This window comes from Mustela lutreola, chromosome 6 (assembly GCF_030435805.1).
Source record: "Mustela lutreola isolate mMusLut2 chromosome 6, mMusLut2.pri, whole genome shotgun sequence".
NCBI classification, from domain to species: domain Eukaryota; kingdom Metazoa; phylum Chordata; class Mammalia; order Carnivora; family Mustelidae; genus Mustela; species Mustela lutreola.
The window spans coordinates 12,642,521-12,660,431 of record NC_081295.1 but is presented as its reverse complement, the minus strand read 5'-3'; the positions used below and the strand labels follow the sequence as shown (position 1 = coordinate 12,660,431).

General features: G+C 35.8%; 1 protein-coding gene across 7 annotated transcripts in view; it reads right to left on the bottom strand.

The window, feature by feature from the left end:
• Positions 1 to 17,911, bottom strand: part of IPCEF1 (interaction protein for cytohesin exchange factors 1) — a 205,630-nt gene that overhangs the window by 168,702 nt on the left and 19,017 nt on the right. For 3 of the 7 annotated variants that reach the window (XM_059176708.1, XM_059176710.1, XM_059176712.1), the window contains exon 2: positions 13,853 to 14,013. The exons of the other annotated variants lie outside the window; for them this stretch is intronic. The gene's annotated coding sequence lies outside the window, so the exon portion shown is untranslated. The remainder of the gene's footprint in view (positions 1 to 13,852; positions 14,014 to 17,911) is intronic. 7 annotated transcript variants of the gene reach the window in all.

Sequence of the window (17,911 nt, the reverse complement as noted above, 5' to 3'; positions counted from 1 at the left end):
TCTGACTCTGCACCACAGATGGCCACTGCCACGTCACCTTGACATTTCCTCTGACATTAAGAAGGAAATTCACCCTCCTTCGTGGCTTATAATCATATCACTTACACTTATATACTCTTTACAGATAATCTGATTTCATTTTGATCATAAAAACAAACCCTTGGAGTATGATCAGTTTGTTTTAGAGATGTAGAAACTGAGCATAGTCAAGGGAACCTGCTTCAGGTTATGACAGCAGAAAAATTAAATCAGACATTATGACCCTGTGCCTAAGAGATCTTCCAAAAGAATGCCCAGCAGCCTAGAAAGATGAATGAGATACTAGTGTATATATAAGTCTGATACAAGCAGTAGAAATGAAGGGATATATAAATATACATATTGTGCACATTACCAACTAAGATACAAAGGACAAACCAGTCAAAGATCAAATCTATCTGCCTGGAAAATATTTCCACATCCTCTCACTTTTTTAAACCTGTTCTTTCTCTCTTGCTTACCTCTCTAGTCTAGTATCCTAAGAATTCTTTAACCTCTTCTAACAATGAAAGAAAGCTCAGAAATGTATTGATTGTTGCAGTTCTCACTGAATTCTCATACACTTGACCATCTCAACAGTTGATCTCAAAACTTGATATGAGAAATACAATATTCTGAAAAGTTCTCAGTTTTGTAAGATAAATTGAGATAAGATCAGGACTGTGGAAGAAGTCCTTGAAAAGACCGTTTATCTCCAATAGTCTCAAGGTTAAGTTCTCATAGGAGTGGGTTTTTTCCTTTCAGGATCCCATCTGCTTTGTAGTTATGACTTTACATGACTATTTCATTAACATCTGTCTCCACATCAGACTGAAAGCCTCAGGAGAACTGGTAGAGTGAATGTTTTTGCTTGCCTTGTGCCCTAAGCACTCCATAGTCTTGGTATTCAGTAAATATTTGTAGGACACTTCTGTGGGACATGGGACAAATCATTCCCATATGTGACATTTCTATAGGGAAAGAAAGGGCCCATGAAAGGTATAGAGATAAAGTACGGAGAGTAGGAGTCCTTAGACATCTGGAGAGCTTCAAAATAACACAAAGCCAAGGGTTTTATCTAATAACAGCTATTTTATTGACATGAATAAACTGAACTACGAGTAGCCCAGATCCCCAGTATGGAGATCAATGGGAAGATCTTTACTTCAAACATGGTTACAATATAGGGTATTAGGAAAAGTGAAGAAAAGGGGTCAGAGGCTTTAGTTAATCTCCTTTGTGGCAAGGAATGGCTGATAGGAATGGCTGCTATCTACCACTGATGGTGACAGTGCCTTAAGTCTCATATTTTAGGGGCACCCGGGTAGCTCAGTCGGTGAAGCTTCTGCCTCCAGCTCAGGTCATGATCCCAGGATCTCCAGATCGAGCCCCACATCCGGCTCCCTGTTCAGCGAGAATCTGCTTTTCCCTCTCCATCTGCCTCTCCCCCAGATCATACTCTCTCTCTCTCTGTCTCTCAAATAAGTAATTAAAAATCTTTAAAAAAGAAAAGAAAAGAAAAAGAAAAGTCTTATATTTTAGATCTCAGTCCTGTGGATCCACTCCAAGCTCAGGAGCTAATAGTGCTGGCCCACTAGTGCGTCTATATTTGACCATGTGATACTGATTCGCTTATCTGTCTTCAGATAGGGAAGACAGAGTTGATTTAAAGTTTTTAACAAAAAAATTTATTTGGAAAGAAATAAAAATCAAGATACAGAAACATAGACTCAAGATTAAATGTATATACTTTTAACTTTTGCTTTAGGTAGCACTTGGTAAAATATTGGTTGAGTTCCCCTGATATTGGCTTCTCCGCATGGAAAAGGAAAACCACCCACTGGCTCTTTGCCAGGTACCTTCTTTCTTTTTCAGATATTCCCACATTTGGACAAGACTTGTAACCTTAGTGAAGTAAAAACGAAACAAAACAAAAACCCAGATTATTGGCTGACACAAAATTGTCTTTAGATAAAGAAAGAAACAACTTCAAATTAGTAAATATATATGTACATTTCAGATGCTTAGGTGCAAACACAGCCTCTCCTCCCATAACTCTGTGAAAATTACTCCCATAACACTGTGAAATTTACTGCACAATCTCTAACAAAATAATGTTTATTTTATAGAAATGAGGGTGACTTGCATTCAAAATTGGTAGGTTTATTGGCTTTCAAATAAAGTTCTACTTTAAGCATCATCTTCTTGAAAGAATAAGTATGATCCCAGAATATTTTCAGAAGGCATGTATATCATCAAATACACATATTTTAGCCATACAACTAGGAAAAATCCTACTTGCCAACAAGATCAAGGGAAGGGAGAAGTATGAGTGAGTATAATAATGTGTTGGTGGATAATTGCTGTAAATTCCCCCATACATGAACCCTCAATCTCAGAAACTAGAATACATTTAAATATTAATACAAAAGTATATTGGAGATATATCTGATATTTCAGAATGAACTTTGTATTTCATGATGTGTCTCCTCATAATTGTAAGGAAGTTCTATAAAAAGTAGACCATATCTGGGGTGCCTGGGTGGCTCAGTGAGTTAAAAGTAGACCATATCTGATTTACTTTTTTATTACCCTGGAGCTAAATATATTGTCTTCCAATTAAGTATGTCAGATAAATAAATGATGTTGCCATAGCTTAGCAATGTCAGAATATAGAATTTTATTTAATAGATGTTTATGTGGTATACTAAAGTAATATTAAGAGAAAGATAAAATAATATTTTATCTATTTATGTATACCACATATATGTTTTAAAGATTTTTAATATAATTTTTCCTCAATTCTCAAAACAGCTATATAATATAGAAAGTGTTACTAATTCTATTTGCTGGAAAAGGGTAGAGAAAACACTTCTAAACTATTTTAATGAGGCTACCAAAACAAAGAAGGAAATTATGAGAAAAGAATATCATAAACAAATATCCCACATGAACACAAACACAAAATGCCTTTAAAAACAATTGCAATATATGAAAAGCAAAATATATTCCAAAAATACTAGTTTGTTTTCACTTTTAAAAATCAGTCAATATAGGGGCACTTGGTGGTGCAGTTGGGTAAGCCTCTGACTCTTGGTTTCAATTCAGTCGTGATCTCAGGGTTCTGAGATCAAGCTCCATGTTGGGCTCTGCCTGCATTCAGTGGCAAGTCTGCTTAGAACTCTCTTTCCCGGGACGCCTGGGTGGCTCAGTTGGTTAAGCAGCTGCCTTCAGCTCAGGTCATGATCCCAGCGTCCTGGGATTGAGTCCCATATCGGGCTCCTTGCTCCACAGGGAGCCTGCTTCTCCGTCTGACTCTGCCTTCCACTCTGTCTGCCTGTGCTCGCTCTCACTCGCTTTCTCTGACAAATAAATAAAATCTTTAAAAAAAAAAAAAAAAAGAACTCTCTATCCCTCTCCCTCTGCCCCTTCCCCCCATCTCTCTCTCTCTCTTTTTAAAATAAATAAATAAATCTTAAAAAGTCAATCAGTGTAATTCTGCACATTGACATGTTGAAAGAGAAGATCATATGTCTTAGTAGATTCAGAAAAAGCATTTGAAAAAAATTCAGTACTCCATAAAAAAATAAAGAACTGTCAGCCAATCATTAATAGAGGAATTTCTTCAATATGAAAGATGACATGTAAAAAAAAATCTGCAGCTGATGTCATACCTAATGGTAAAAAGCTGACCACTTGACAATTAAGATCAAAAACAATACCAGGATATTCACCCTTACCATTTCTATTTAAAATTGTTCTGGTAGGTTTAGTCAGTGTAATAATGCAGGAAGGATAAATAGAAAGTATAAAACTTTTGAAAGAAAAAGGGACACCTTGGTGGTTCAGTCAGTTGAGCTGCTGCCTTCGGCTCAGGTCATGATCCCAGAGCAGGGATCGAGTCCCACATCAGGCTCCCTGCTCTCAGGGAGCCTGCTTCTCTCTCTTTGTCTGCCTGCTTGTGCGTGCTCTCTCTCTCTCTCTCTCTGTCTGTCTCTCTCTCTCTCTCTGACAAATAAATAAATAAATAAAATCTTAAAAAAAAAACAAAAAACTTTTGAAAGAAAGAATAAAACTCTCTTTGTTCACATACAGCACGGTTATATACACAGAAAAATCCAAAGAAATCTACAAAACAACTATGCCACAACTAATAATTAAATTAGCAAGTCCTCAGGAAACACAGTCACATACAAAAATAACAGTATTTCTATATAATAGTAATTTTATATTTTTAAAAATATAATATTCTTTATAATAGCATCAAAAAAAAAACAAAAAAAATTATGGATAAACTTCACAAAAGATATCTAAAGCCTCTGCACTAAAAACTACAAAACATGACTAGGAAAAATGAGAAGAGATCTATAGTAAAGCTGTGACAATTGAGATACTGGTATCTCATGATACTGGTATTAGGAGGTACAAACTGACAATGGGACAGAAGAGAGGGTTGAGAAATAAAGACACACTATTATAGTCCATTTATTTTCAATAAAAGCACCAGAGCAAATCAATGTAGAAAGAAAAGACATTTTGATAATACTCCTGGAACAAGTGGATATCCTTATGAAAAAAAAAATTAACTTCCATTCCGACCTCATAAACCTGAATTTGAAAGTTAACATTATAAAGCTTCCAGAAGAATATATAAAAGAATATTTCAAACACTTGAGGTATATAAAGATTTCTCACCCAGGTTTCAGAAGGTATAAAAGAAAAAATTAAAGATTTTTCTCACTAAAAATGACATTAATAAGGGCACCTGGGTGGAACAATCAGTTAAGCATCTGACTCTTGGTTTTGGCTCAGATCATGATCTCTGATTGTGATCTCAGGGTGGTGAGATCCAACCCATTTCAGAATCTATGCTCAGTACAGAGTCTTCCTGAGATTCTCTTTCCCTCTTCCTCTGCCCCACCCCACTGTGCTCACTCTCATTCTCTCTCTCTCTCTCTCTCTCTCTCTGTAAAATAAATAAATAAATCTTTAAAATGACATTAATAGAATAAGCAAGCCACAGATAGAAGAAAATATTCACAAAGTATATACCAAGCAAAGGACCCACATCCTATACAAAGAATTCCTCCAACTCAATGATAAAATGACAGCTAGCCCAATTAACACTGGGCAAATGATTTGAACAGATACTTCACAAAAGATCTACAAATGGCCAAGAAGTACATGAAATAATGCTTAACATAGTGAACTCCTAGGAAAACACCACAAACCCGCAATGAGATACTACTATAATAACAAAAGATAAAAAGATGTTGGCCAGATGGTTAACAACCAGAACTCTCAGATATTACTGGTGAGCATGGAAAAAGCTACAACATTCTTTCTATTTTTTTTTTATTTTTTTTAAAGATTTTATTTATTTATTTGACAGAGAGAGATCACAAGCAGGCAGAGAGACAGTCAGAGAGAGAGGAGGAAGCAGGCTCCCTGCTGAGCAGAGAGCCTGATGCGGGGCTCCATTCCAGGACCCTGACATCATGACCTGAGCCGAAGGCAGCGGCTTAACCCACTGGGCCACCCAGGCGCCCCTACAACATTCTTTTTAAATGCTTGTCAATTTCTTAGTAAAGTTAAACACAACATACCCTATGACCACCAGTTCTACTCTTCAGTATTTACCCAAGAGAAAGGAAAACATACATCCACACAAAGACTTGTATGTGAATATTCATAGTGACTTTATTTATAATAGCCCCAAACTAGAAACAACCCAAATATCCAAAAACAGGAAAAGAATTAAACAAATTGTCATATATTTATATGATACACGGGCAAAAATAAGCAGAAATGAATGATTACTGATACATGCAACGGTACAAATTAACAGCACACACAGCATGCTGAACAAAAGAAACCAGATCCATGAGCACATGCAGGTGATGCTATTGATATGAAGTTCTGGAACAGACAAAACAAATCTGTGGAGAACAAAATCAGAATGATGCTTGTGGCCGGCGATAGGAGAGAGGCAGGACTGACAGTAACGGAGCAAGAATAGAAATATTCTGTATCTTGGTAACAGTGCGAGTTGCATGAATATGTGCATTTGCGAAAACACAGAACTAAAACACTTATGAGCTGTGCATTTCACTATATGGAGACGATACCCCAATAAAATAATTTAAAGTTGAGAGGGTAATTAGATGATTTTATTTTGATGAAGTAAAAATTAAACTTGAAAACAAATAAAGCAATAAAATAGGGCAACTTCATTCCACTCTTCCCCTCCAGGAGTATAAGCTCCAGGCTGTGGAGGAGACGGAAGGCACAAATCTGTTTTCATTTGCATCAACTAGAATCACAGCGTGCTTCTAGTTTTAAAGATACATATTTTCCAGGCAATGTGCTCGTGATGTCAATAGTTACCCCCCTCCCATTTGGCCCATAAACGAAAGCTATCCTCATCATCCAAAACCTGCAGAAGATAGGGGATCAGCTCCAACTCTAGCTGTGTTAGTAGAACTATGTATTTCTGTCTCCAGCAGGATGCCTTCCAGGGAGAATGTCAAGGGGAAGTCGGAAAATATACGATTTTTACCTTCCATGCTGACTTTAGAACCTAATTAGGGTAAGCTATGGTTTCACAGTAATTGTTCCTATGTAAGTTGATAAGTATTATATGCTAGATTCAAAGGCATAAATGAGTTCCTATCAGATGATTCTTAGTCTTCTGGTTATAATTAAATGTACTGATTGTACTTGAAGTACATTAAAATTCTCCCTAATCCTTTCTCTTCCCTCCCCCTACCAAAAATCATGAACTATTTATAAAACTTCCAGAGTCTCTTCATTTGGTTTTACTTATCTGAACCCATAAGCCATGCATGGTAAATTTCAGACCTATAATTTGTGGTTTCCTGCTTCCAAGATTACTCCAGAGCATGTGACTGTTTTTCTAGTTAAATATTTACACATATTCACGGGGTACACAGGCAGTTCATATCTGACATGATTTAACAGCATCTACATCTGTTTCTCATCATCACATGACTGGAAAATGTGCCTACTAAACAAGTTTTTAATATAGTTGTCCAAAACATTGTTTCTGCTCTGATCTTGAGACATTTCTATGTAAAGAAAACAAGATAAGATGGTTCTTCTCAGGCCCCATTTCCTTCTCAATTCCCTTCTTCTGGCTTCAGGACCCTCTCCTGCTATCAATCATGACTTTCCAAGCCTCACCAAAATACAGGTCATGTCTTATTTTTATCCCTGAGTGAAAAACACAACATAAATGGAGATATGAAGGGAAAATAACTTATTTTAAAAAATTTTTAAAGCCACCGAATGCAACAATTGGCTTTGGGTGTGGGACTCCAAGGTTAGCAAGATTGTATTTGAATAAAGTCCCTACTGACATTAAAAAACTTGAAGTTGGTTTCATGTTCCCAATGCACAACTTCAAGCATGGTCTTTCCAAATACAAAACAAAATGAAGAAGGAGGAGGGGGAGGACAAGAGGAGGAGGAGAGGGAGAGGAAGAAGAAAAGAAAGTTCTTGCCTTTCAGGAGGTAATAATTTCTAAGTCCCCAAAATTTTAAAATCACAACACAAATCTGTTCTAATTCGTCCCATCTGTTTAATAAAGCGAATTGTATTTTGAATTCATATATTTTCCCAAAAATATAAAGCATAGTTAAATTATTAGAGTATTCTCCTCAGAACAGTAATTTAGAATAAATTAATCTTGTATAAATGTCATTCTGCTGTTTTGGGTTTTAATCCACAAATCTGTTTTCTCATTTCTATTCATATATTGTTATCAGAAAACAATAACAACAAAAACTCCTGAGTGAATTAAAAATCCTAGAAGCCAATCATAGTTCATATGTATTAAAGAAGCTAAAATAAAAGGATTGTCTTCAATTCTTTTGAGACCCATTTTTCCAATTTGTGTCTAATTCAAGACCTTCATTTTTTTTTTCCTTTTCTCCACCCTGATTATATTTTGCTACTTCACAGCTCATTACACTCTGGAAAGAAAGAGATTGGATAACATAAAACAAGATGAAACTAAAATGAGTGCAATTGGCCTCAACAGCCCTAAGGAAAAGCTTTATTTTAAAGAAGCCTAGAAAGCTTGGCTCTGATAAAGCTTTTGATGCATCTAAGAATTTAAATAATCTTCAATAATTCCTGACGCACTGATTTTAAAAAGTAAGAATAGATTTTTAGACATACTTTGTAGACATTCTGTTTTATGAAATAACATGAGAAGTTGCTCAAATCCAGCTATCACACTGTATACTCAGAGAAATCCTTCCTAGGGTACTGTATATTTTTTCAAACAAGGTATATCTACACACACACACCATGCACACACATGAATAAGTGCTAATTTTGGTTTGCTGTTCTGATACTTCAAATACCTATGTTAGTTTTAGAAGGAAGGAAGTAATTACAATATGTGGATAAAGACACCGTGCAGATGGAATGGAAAAATGTTTTCCTCATTAACTGTCTTTACATTGTAGATAATATATACATTTAAATTTCTTTCTCAGCTTCTAGAGAGGCAAAACATAATGAGCATCCAAAAAAACCCAAAGAACCTTATAAAACCTTTCAGAAAGCCAAAGACTGAATAGTTCCCAAACTTTCTATGATGACAGCAGGACCTGGATACCAAAACCTGACATGGTTATTATAAGAAAATTGTAGACCGGCATTTTTCATGAACATAGATGTAAAAGTTCGTAGCAAAATCTTGGCAAACTGAATCCCAGAATATATAGAAAGGATATTATATCCTAACCATAGGGAGTTGATCCCAGAGGGAACATTTGGAAAATCAATCATTATAAAGCATCATATTAACAGAATAAAGAGAGAAAACCATATGATCATTTCAATAGATGCAGAAAATGTATATGCCAAAATTCAAAACCCACTTGTGATTTAAAACACAAAAGACCTCCAAGCATGCAAGTTATAGAAGGGAACTTCATCTCATAAAAGGCCATCTATGAAAAATACTTAGAGTTAATATCATATTTGTGGTAAAATACTAAGTACTTCCCTATCATTAGGAACAAAGCAAAAGATAGACCATCTCACTACAGTGATAGTGCAATAAAGAAGAAAACAAAATAAAAGACTTAAAGACTTAGAAAGGAAAAGATGTAACTGCCTCCTAAAGAAAATCTTAAAGAAAATCTAAATATTGTTTGGAAAATATTAAGCAATCCATGTAGAAAATCCTAATAAATCTTCTTTAAAAAAAAATCTTAGAAGTAATCAGTAAATTTAGCATGCTCACAGCTTAAAAGATTAAACTAAGAAATTCTATTGTATTTCTATCTAGTAGCAAAAAATTGAGAAATAACATTTTAAAAACAGTCCCCGGGGCACCTGAGTGGGTCAGTGGGTTAAAGCCTCTGCCTTTGGCTCAGGTCATGATCCTGGGGTCCTGGGATCAAACCCCACATCGGGCTCTCTGCTCAGCAAGGAGCCTGTTTCCCCCTCTCTCTCTGCCTGCCTTGCTGCCTATTTGTGATCTCTGCCTGTCAAATAAATAAAATAAAATCTTAAAAATATATATATATATTTTTTTTGAGATATATATATATATACAGTCCCCTTTACAATATCATCAAAAAATAATTAGGGATAATTTTAACAAAAGCCTGTAAGATCTCTAAACTGAAAACTACTATGAGTTGCTGAGAGAAGATCATAGACTATGATTATGGATAAGAAGACTTAATACTATTCAGATGTCAATTCTCCCCAGACTGGCTGGTATGGTCAATTCATAGCAAGCTATTTCTGTAGAAACTGATAAGCCGATTCTAAAATTTTTGTGGAAATGCAAAGGGCCTATGTTAAAAAAAAAAAAAAAAAAGTTTGAAAAAGAAAAGAAAGGTAGAGGATTCATAGTACTTCTTAATTTCAAAACTTACTCTAAAGCTAGAGAATCCAGACAGTGTGTCATTGGTGCAAGAAAAGATAAATAGATCACTGATATGAAATAGAGACTCCAGAATAAACTAGTGCATCAATGAATTTATTTTCAACAAAGAAACCAAAGTAATTCAAAGGAAAATGAAAGTGGTTTTTTCTTTTTCCTTTTTTCCCTCAAACAGATCTGGGAATTTGGATACTTATATGAGAAAAAGTAAATATCAACTTCTACATTCTATAAGCAAGACTTAATTTGAAATGCCTTAGACATCCAAAGTAACAGCTATGACAGTAATGTTTCCAGATGAAAACATAGAATAATCCTTCACAGCCTCAGAGTAAGCAAAGATTTCTTAGATGTGACACAAACAGCACAAAATATAAAATAATCTGATAAACTAGATGAAATTTTAAAAAACTGTTCATCAAGACTTCTTAAAATAAAAAAGCAATTGATAGGCCAGGAGAAAATATTCATAATGAATATATGTAACAAAAAGATTGCATCCAGAATATATAAAAAGTCTAACAAATAAATAGCTAAAAAAGGTGAAAAAGCCAATTAAAAATAAAAAATAAAGCTTGAACAAAACCTTCACCAAGAAAAAAAAGTATAAATAACTAATAAGCACATGAGAATGTGTTCAACATTTCACAAGGAAACACAAATTTTACTTTTAAAACTAAAATCAAAAGAACTAACAACACTGAATATTGGAGAATATATCGCTCAATGATGACACTCAGTATTGCTACTGGATTTTAAGAAAAGACAGACACTTTGGAAAATGTTTTACTACACCTACCTTACCAATTCCACTCTAAGTAATTACTCAAAAAGAAAAACTAAATGTCCTCAAAGCTGTTCACTGAAACTTAACTATAATAACAAAAATCTGGAAAAACTCAAATACTCATCAAGCAAATTATGGTTAAACACATTATCATATATCCAAACAACAAAAAAGGATGAAGTGCTGACACGCAAAACAACATGAAGCATCTTAGGAACACATAAGAGTACCTGCTATATGATTCCATCTCTACGAAGTTCAAGATCAGAGGAAAACTAATCTATAGGGATAAAAAATCAGAGCAGTGGTTGCCTATAGTGGATGGAAATTTACAGGAAGGAGGCTCAGGAAACATCTGGAATATTAGAAAAGCTCTACTTCTGAGTGGAATGGTCGTTATATGGGAATATCCATTCCTAAAATCTAAAATTGTACACTTAATAAGGAACTGCTCAAAAAACCAACAGTATAGAGACATGTCCAGGGGGTACATTAGCCAATCCGAAAAGCCAATCTACCAAAACTAGAACAATTTAAACAACAAAATAAATAATATAGTATTGATTTCTAACCAAAGATATAAAGAGTATCCATGAGTCCTTGCTGATATAAATAAAAGACTGAATAATAAATAAAGAAGAGATAAGTCCTTATGACAGAAAAATTCCCAATAATATGCATAGATACTTTCCCCTCCAGGAAGTGAAACAATTAGTTTCCAAGGAAGTGAGTATGAAAAAAGAAAAGTAGTAACTCCTGATCTGGTCCGTCACCCTCACTGTGCATATGAAAACTCAAATTCATGTGTAATGAGTCAGAATTAAATGGAAAATAAATGACTTTCCCAAAATTGATTCCTTTCAAAAATTCAATACTCTTCCCATTAGCATATAAACCAGAGGTTATTTAACTATCTACAACCTGAAAGGTCCAGTTTATCTTTTTAATTCTAACCCATCCTAGAAGATACTTCTATAAAACACAAAATTAATTACCAGAAAAATAAAATTTTATAAAGACACACAGACTACAAAAACTCAAATTTATACTACTAGATGTAATAGACACAAAATTCTTTTTTTTAATTTTTTTAAAAGATTTTATTTATTTGACAGACAGAGATCACAAGTAAGCAGAGAGAGAGGAGGAAACAGGGCCCCTGCTGAGCAGAGAGCCTGACGTGGGGCTCAATCCCAGCACCCTGAGATCATGACCTGAACTGAAGATAGATGCTTTAACCCACTGAGCCACCCAGGTTCCCCTAGACACAAAATTCTTATACTGAATTGGTACAAAGTTTCTAAAGTTACTCTCAATTTCCAAATTTATTTCATTGTGGACCAGTAAGTTTGTGAACTAGCACTGATCTATAGACCACATTTTGAGTAGTAATTATAAAGTTAGCAAAGTAACAGAAATAAGAATTCGTTCATTTATTCATTCAATAAATTCATGTCAAATTCTTACTGTGCATTGAGCATTGCTACAGGCAATAAGGAATTGATATGAATATGATCTACAACCTCCCTGATCTCTTAAAGTTTATAATCTAGTGAAAAAACAAAGATAAAAAATAAAAAGCCTAATAATTAAATCATCTGGGGGAGATTTCAGAAAATAGTATCAGAGACAAAGGGATAGAAAAATGTGATAGTATCTGGGTGGCTCTTTTGGATTAAGGATCAGAGAAAACTTCTCTAAAGAGCTGACATTTAACTAACACCTAAATGACTAAAAAATCTGTCATATGAAGTCCAAGAGAAAGAGTTCTACAGGTAGAGAGAACAGGTAGCCCAAACCCCTCATAAGTACATGTATTTCCTGTCAACATACAATAACAGATACGGGATTTATCCTCTTTCCTGGAAAAAAAAAAAAAAAACCTACAAAAATGCATAAACTATAGAAATAATGGCTCTCCTGGCATTAGAAGTCAGGAAATGCAGAATAGTGATCCCTGAGAGATAGGAAACAAATAAAGTAAGTCTCAACATCACTTGATCACTTGAGTTTAGTACGTTGAGAAAGCTTTCAGTCCCCAAAGAAGTGTTGGGGACCCTAGGCAGAATGTAAACATCTTTCTGGATTTTCTCAACTCAGAAAGTTGAGAACTCAAAGTTGAGAAACCTCAGAAAGACCTCTTTGCTGGGGACACCAAAGAAATCAGAGTTCACAGGACAGAGGAACAGAAAAAAGAGCTATATAGAAAAAGACTTCCAGATATTGCTGAGGATCTCCTTTAAGTACTCACAAGGAGTAAAAGCTAGTAAGCCAACAAGGAGATAAAATAAAATAAAATAAAAACTCAACTAATCACAAAGAAGACAGAATAAGAGGAAAAGGAACAAAAAGTCAACATGACAAATAGAAAGTAAATAGCAGTATGGTAGGTAAATGCTCTGACACTTCAATAAAAGAGATTGTCAAATTGAATATAAAAAAGCAATATCCAACTATGTGTCATACAAGAAATGCATCAAAAATAAGTACACAAATATGCTGAGATAGAATAGAAAAAGATAAGCCAAAACAAAATCAAAAGAAAGCTATATTAATATCAGAAAAATTAAAGTTAGGGCAAAGTGTATTAGCTGGATACAGAGCAGCCTTTCATAAAGGGGTCAGTTCATCAAGAAAATCTAAAGAGGGAGGAGCAAGATGGCAGAGGAGTAGGAGACCTAAATATCATCAGGTCCTAGGAGTTCAGCTAGGTAGTTATCAAGCCATTCTGAATACCTGCAAACTAAGCAGGAGATAGAAGAGAAGAGCAGAAATTCTAGGAATACAAATTGACCACTTTCCAGAAGGTAGGACATGTGGAGAAGTGAATCCAAGGTGATTTACAGGAAGAGAGGCCATGGAGGGAGGGGCTATATCCCACGGAGTGGTACAGCAGTGGAGCACAAAATGGAAGTTTTAGAAGTCTGCTGCACTAAGGGACATCACTCCAGAGGCTCAGCGAGGGGAGGACCCCTCACAGGGACAGTGTGGTCTCGGGACCCATGGGGTCACAAAAAGACCAGGGGAGTCTGAGGGCAGCAGGTCTCCTAGGTATCAGAGCAGGAAAACTAACTGCAGAGACAGAGCAAAGGAGGGGGATTTCAGCTTGAGTTTACCTTAAACTGTGATCTGTGGCACAGTTTAGCCACTGCTCTTCGAGCAGGGACCCCACAAGTGGCAGAACCGGGGAGACTCCCCTTCCTCCTCAAGGAAGAGCAGTGTGGGAGTGTGATGCAGGAATCTGCTGGGTTTGGAGACTCCAAATGGGATCATGTACCTAGAGATAGAAATGTTCAGTCAAGGCCAGGTGAGCATGGAGTGTGTGACCAAAGACCAGGGAGACAGGCGTGATTGATGGCACTTCTCTTAAGGTACACTGAGGAGTGGGGCCCTGAGCTCTCTGCTTCTATGGTCCTGGAGACTGGGAGACCACCATTTTCATTCCCGTCTTCCAAAGTGGTACAGAAAGCACTTAGGGAACAAAAGCTACCAAGAGCAAACCCAAGCAGATTACTTAATATGGCCACTGGCAAGGGTGACGCAATTCCACCCCGGGCAAAGACATTTGAGAATCACTGCAACAGGCCCCTCCCCCAGAAGATCAGCAAGATATCCAGCCAACGCCAAATTCATCGATCAATGAGAACTGAGGAATTCCAGAGCTAGGGGAAAGCAACACAGAATCCATGGCTTTTTTCCCCATGATCCTTTAACTTATCAAAGTTAATTTTTTTATTTTATATTTTTCTTATTCTGTTTTTTTTTCCTCTTTCTTACTTTAATGTTTTTTGACTATTTTATCTTATCAATACGTCTTTAAAAATCCTTTTAAATTTTCATTGTTATAGTCATGTTTTATGTGTTCATTGCATTTAACCTTATTTTGTGTGTGTGTGTGTGTGTGTGTGTGTGTGTATGGGGTTTTTTCCTCCTTTAAAATTTTGGGGTAAAATTTCTTCTAATAGGTCAAAATATACACTAAATCTAGCACATGGCTTTTTTTCTAGTCTCCAGCTTGACACATTCTTTCCTCTTTTTTTTTTCTTTTTTCAACCAACTTACCTTATCAATTCCTTTTCTAGAACCTTTTTTAATTTTCATCTTTACAGTCATATCCCATCCCGTCATCATGTTTACCCTTATTTTTGTCTATATGTAAGTTTTCCTTTCTTTAAAATTTTGGGAGGTAGTTTCTTCTAACAGACCAAACTACACCCCAAATCAAGTGTGTGGCTCTGTTCTATTCACCAGTCTAATATAGAGATTTTTTTTTTTCTCCCTTTCTCCTTCCTCCAGTTTCAGGTCTCTTCTGATTTCGTTAGTGTATATTTTTCTAGGGTCATTGCTACCTTTTTAGTATTTTGTTATCTCATTCATGTATTATTATCTGGATAAAATGACAAGGTGGAAAAGCTCACCACAAACACACACACACACACACACACACACACACACACACACACGAGGCAGTACCAATGGCTAGAGACCTAATCAATATAGACATTAGTAATATGTCAGAACTAGAGTTCAGAATGATGATTATCAAGGTGCTTGCTGAACTCAAAAAAAAAACCATGGAAGATATAGAGAATCCTTTTCTGGAGAAATAAAAGAACTAAAATCTAACCAAGTTGAAACAACAACAAAAAAAAGCTATTAATGAGGTGCAATAAAAAATGGAGGCTCTTGAGGGACCTGGGTGGCTCAGTGGATTAAGGCCTCTGCCTTCGTCTTGGGTCATGATCCCAGGGTCCTGGGATCGAACCCCACATCAGGCTCTCTGCTCGGCAGGGAGCCTGCTTCCCTTCCTCTCTCTCTGCCTGACTCTCTGCCTACTTGTGATCTCTGCCTGTCAAATAAATAAATAAACTCTTTTAAAAAATTGAGGCGCTTACTGCTAGGATAAATGAAGCAGAAGAGAGAATTAGTGATAAAGAAGACCAAATGAGAAATGCCTGGGTGGCTCAGTCGGTTTAGCAGCTGCCTTCAGCTCAGGTCATGATCCCAGTGTCATTGGATCAAGTCCCACATCAGGCTCCTTGCTCATCAGGGAGCCTGCTTCTCCCTCTGCCTCTGCTTGCTACTCTGCCTGCCTATGCACTCTCGTTCTCTCTCTCTCTCTGACAAATAAATAAAAATAAAATCTTAAAAGAAGAAGAAGAAGACCAAATGATGGAGAATAAAGAAGTGACCAAAAGAGAGATAAACAAGGGGACTACCGGGGGAGAATCTGAAAGGTAACTGATATCAGAAGACAAAACAATATTAGAATAATTGGGATCCCAGAAGAAGAAGAAAGAGAGAAAGGGGAAGAAGGTATACTGGAGTAAATTATAGCAGACAATTTCCCTAATTTGCCAAAAGGAACAAGCATCAAAATCCAGGAGGCATAGAGAACCCCTCCTCAAAATCAATAAAAACAGGGCCATACTCCATCATCTAATAGTAAAACTTATGAGTCTCAGCAACAAAAAGAAAATCCTGAAAGCAGCTCTGGAAAAGAGGTTTTTAACATAAAATGGTAGAAATATTAGACTGGCAGCAGACCTATCCACAGAGACCTGGCAGGCCAGAAAGGACTTTCATGACATATTCAGAGCACTAAATGAAAAAAATATGCAGCCAAGAATTCTTTATCCAGCTAGACTGTCATTAAAAATAGGAGAGATAAAAAGCATCTGGGACAAACAAAAACTAAAAGAATTTATAAACATCAAAACAGCCCTACAGGAAATATTGAAAGAAGTGCTCTAAGCAAAGAGAGACCCTAAAAGTAACATACTGGAAAGTAACAGTCACCTTACAGGCAATACAGTGGCACTAAATTCATATCTTTCAATAGTTATCCTGACTGTAAATGAGCTAAATGCCCCAATTAAAAGACATGGGGTATCAAAATGGGGAAAAAAACAAAAAACAAAAAACAAGACCCATCAATATGCTGTCTATAAGAAACTAATTTTAGACCCAAAGATACCTCCAGATTTAAAGTGAGGGGTTGGAAAAAAATTTACCATGCTAACAGACATAAAAAGAAAGATGGGGTAGTAATCCTTATATCAGATAAATTAGATTTCAAGCAAAGACTATAATAAGAGATGAGCAAGGACACTATATTATACTTAAGGGCCTGTCCAACAAGAAAATCTAATAATTTTAAACATCTATGCCCCCAAAATCAGAGTTACCAATTATACAAACCAATTAATAACAAAATCAAAGAAACTCATCAACAATAATACAATAATAGTAGGGAACTTTAACACCCCCTTCACTGAAATGGTCAGATCAGCTAAGCAAAAGATCAATAAGGAAATAAAGGCTTTAAATGACAGACTGGACTAAATGGACATCACAGGTGTATTCAGAACATTCCATCCCAAAACAACAGAATACACATTCTTCTCTAGTGCACATGGAACATTCTCCAGAATAGATCACATCCTGGGTCACAGATCAGTTCTCAAATGTACCAAAAGGTTGGGATCATTCCCTGCATATTTTCAGACCACAATGCTCGGAAATTAGAACTCAATCACAAGAGAAAAGTTGGAAAGAATCCGAATACATGGAAGCTAAAAACATCCTACTAAAGAATGAATGGTTCAATGAGGAAATTAAAGAAGAATTTTAAAATTTCAGGAAAACGAAAATGAGAACACAACTGTTCAAAATCTTTGGGATTCAGCAAAGATGGTCCTGAGAGGAAAGTATATAGCAATACAAGCCTTTCTCAAGAAAAAGAAAGGTGTCAAGCACACAAAGTAACCCTACACCTAAAGGAGCTAAAGAAAGAACAGCAAAGAAAGCCTAAGCCCAGCAGGAGAAGAGAAATAATAAATACCAGAGCAGAAATCAATGAAATAGGAACCAAAAGAACAGTAGACCAGATCAATGAAACTAGGAGCTGGTTCTTTAAAAGAATTAATAAGATTGATAAACTCCTGGCCAGACTTATCAAAAGGAAAAGAGAAAGAAACCAAATTAATAAAATCATGAATGAAAGAGGAGAGATCACAACCAAAACCAAAGAAATACAAACAATTATAAGAACATATTATAAGCAACACCAGCAAATTTGACAATCTGAAAGAAATGGATGCATTCCTAGAGACATATAAACTACCAAAACTGAACCAGGAATAAAAAATTAAAAAAAAAAAAAAAAAAGAAAC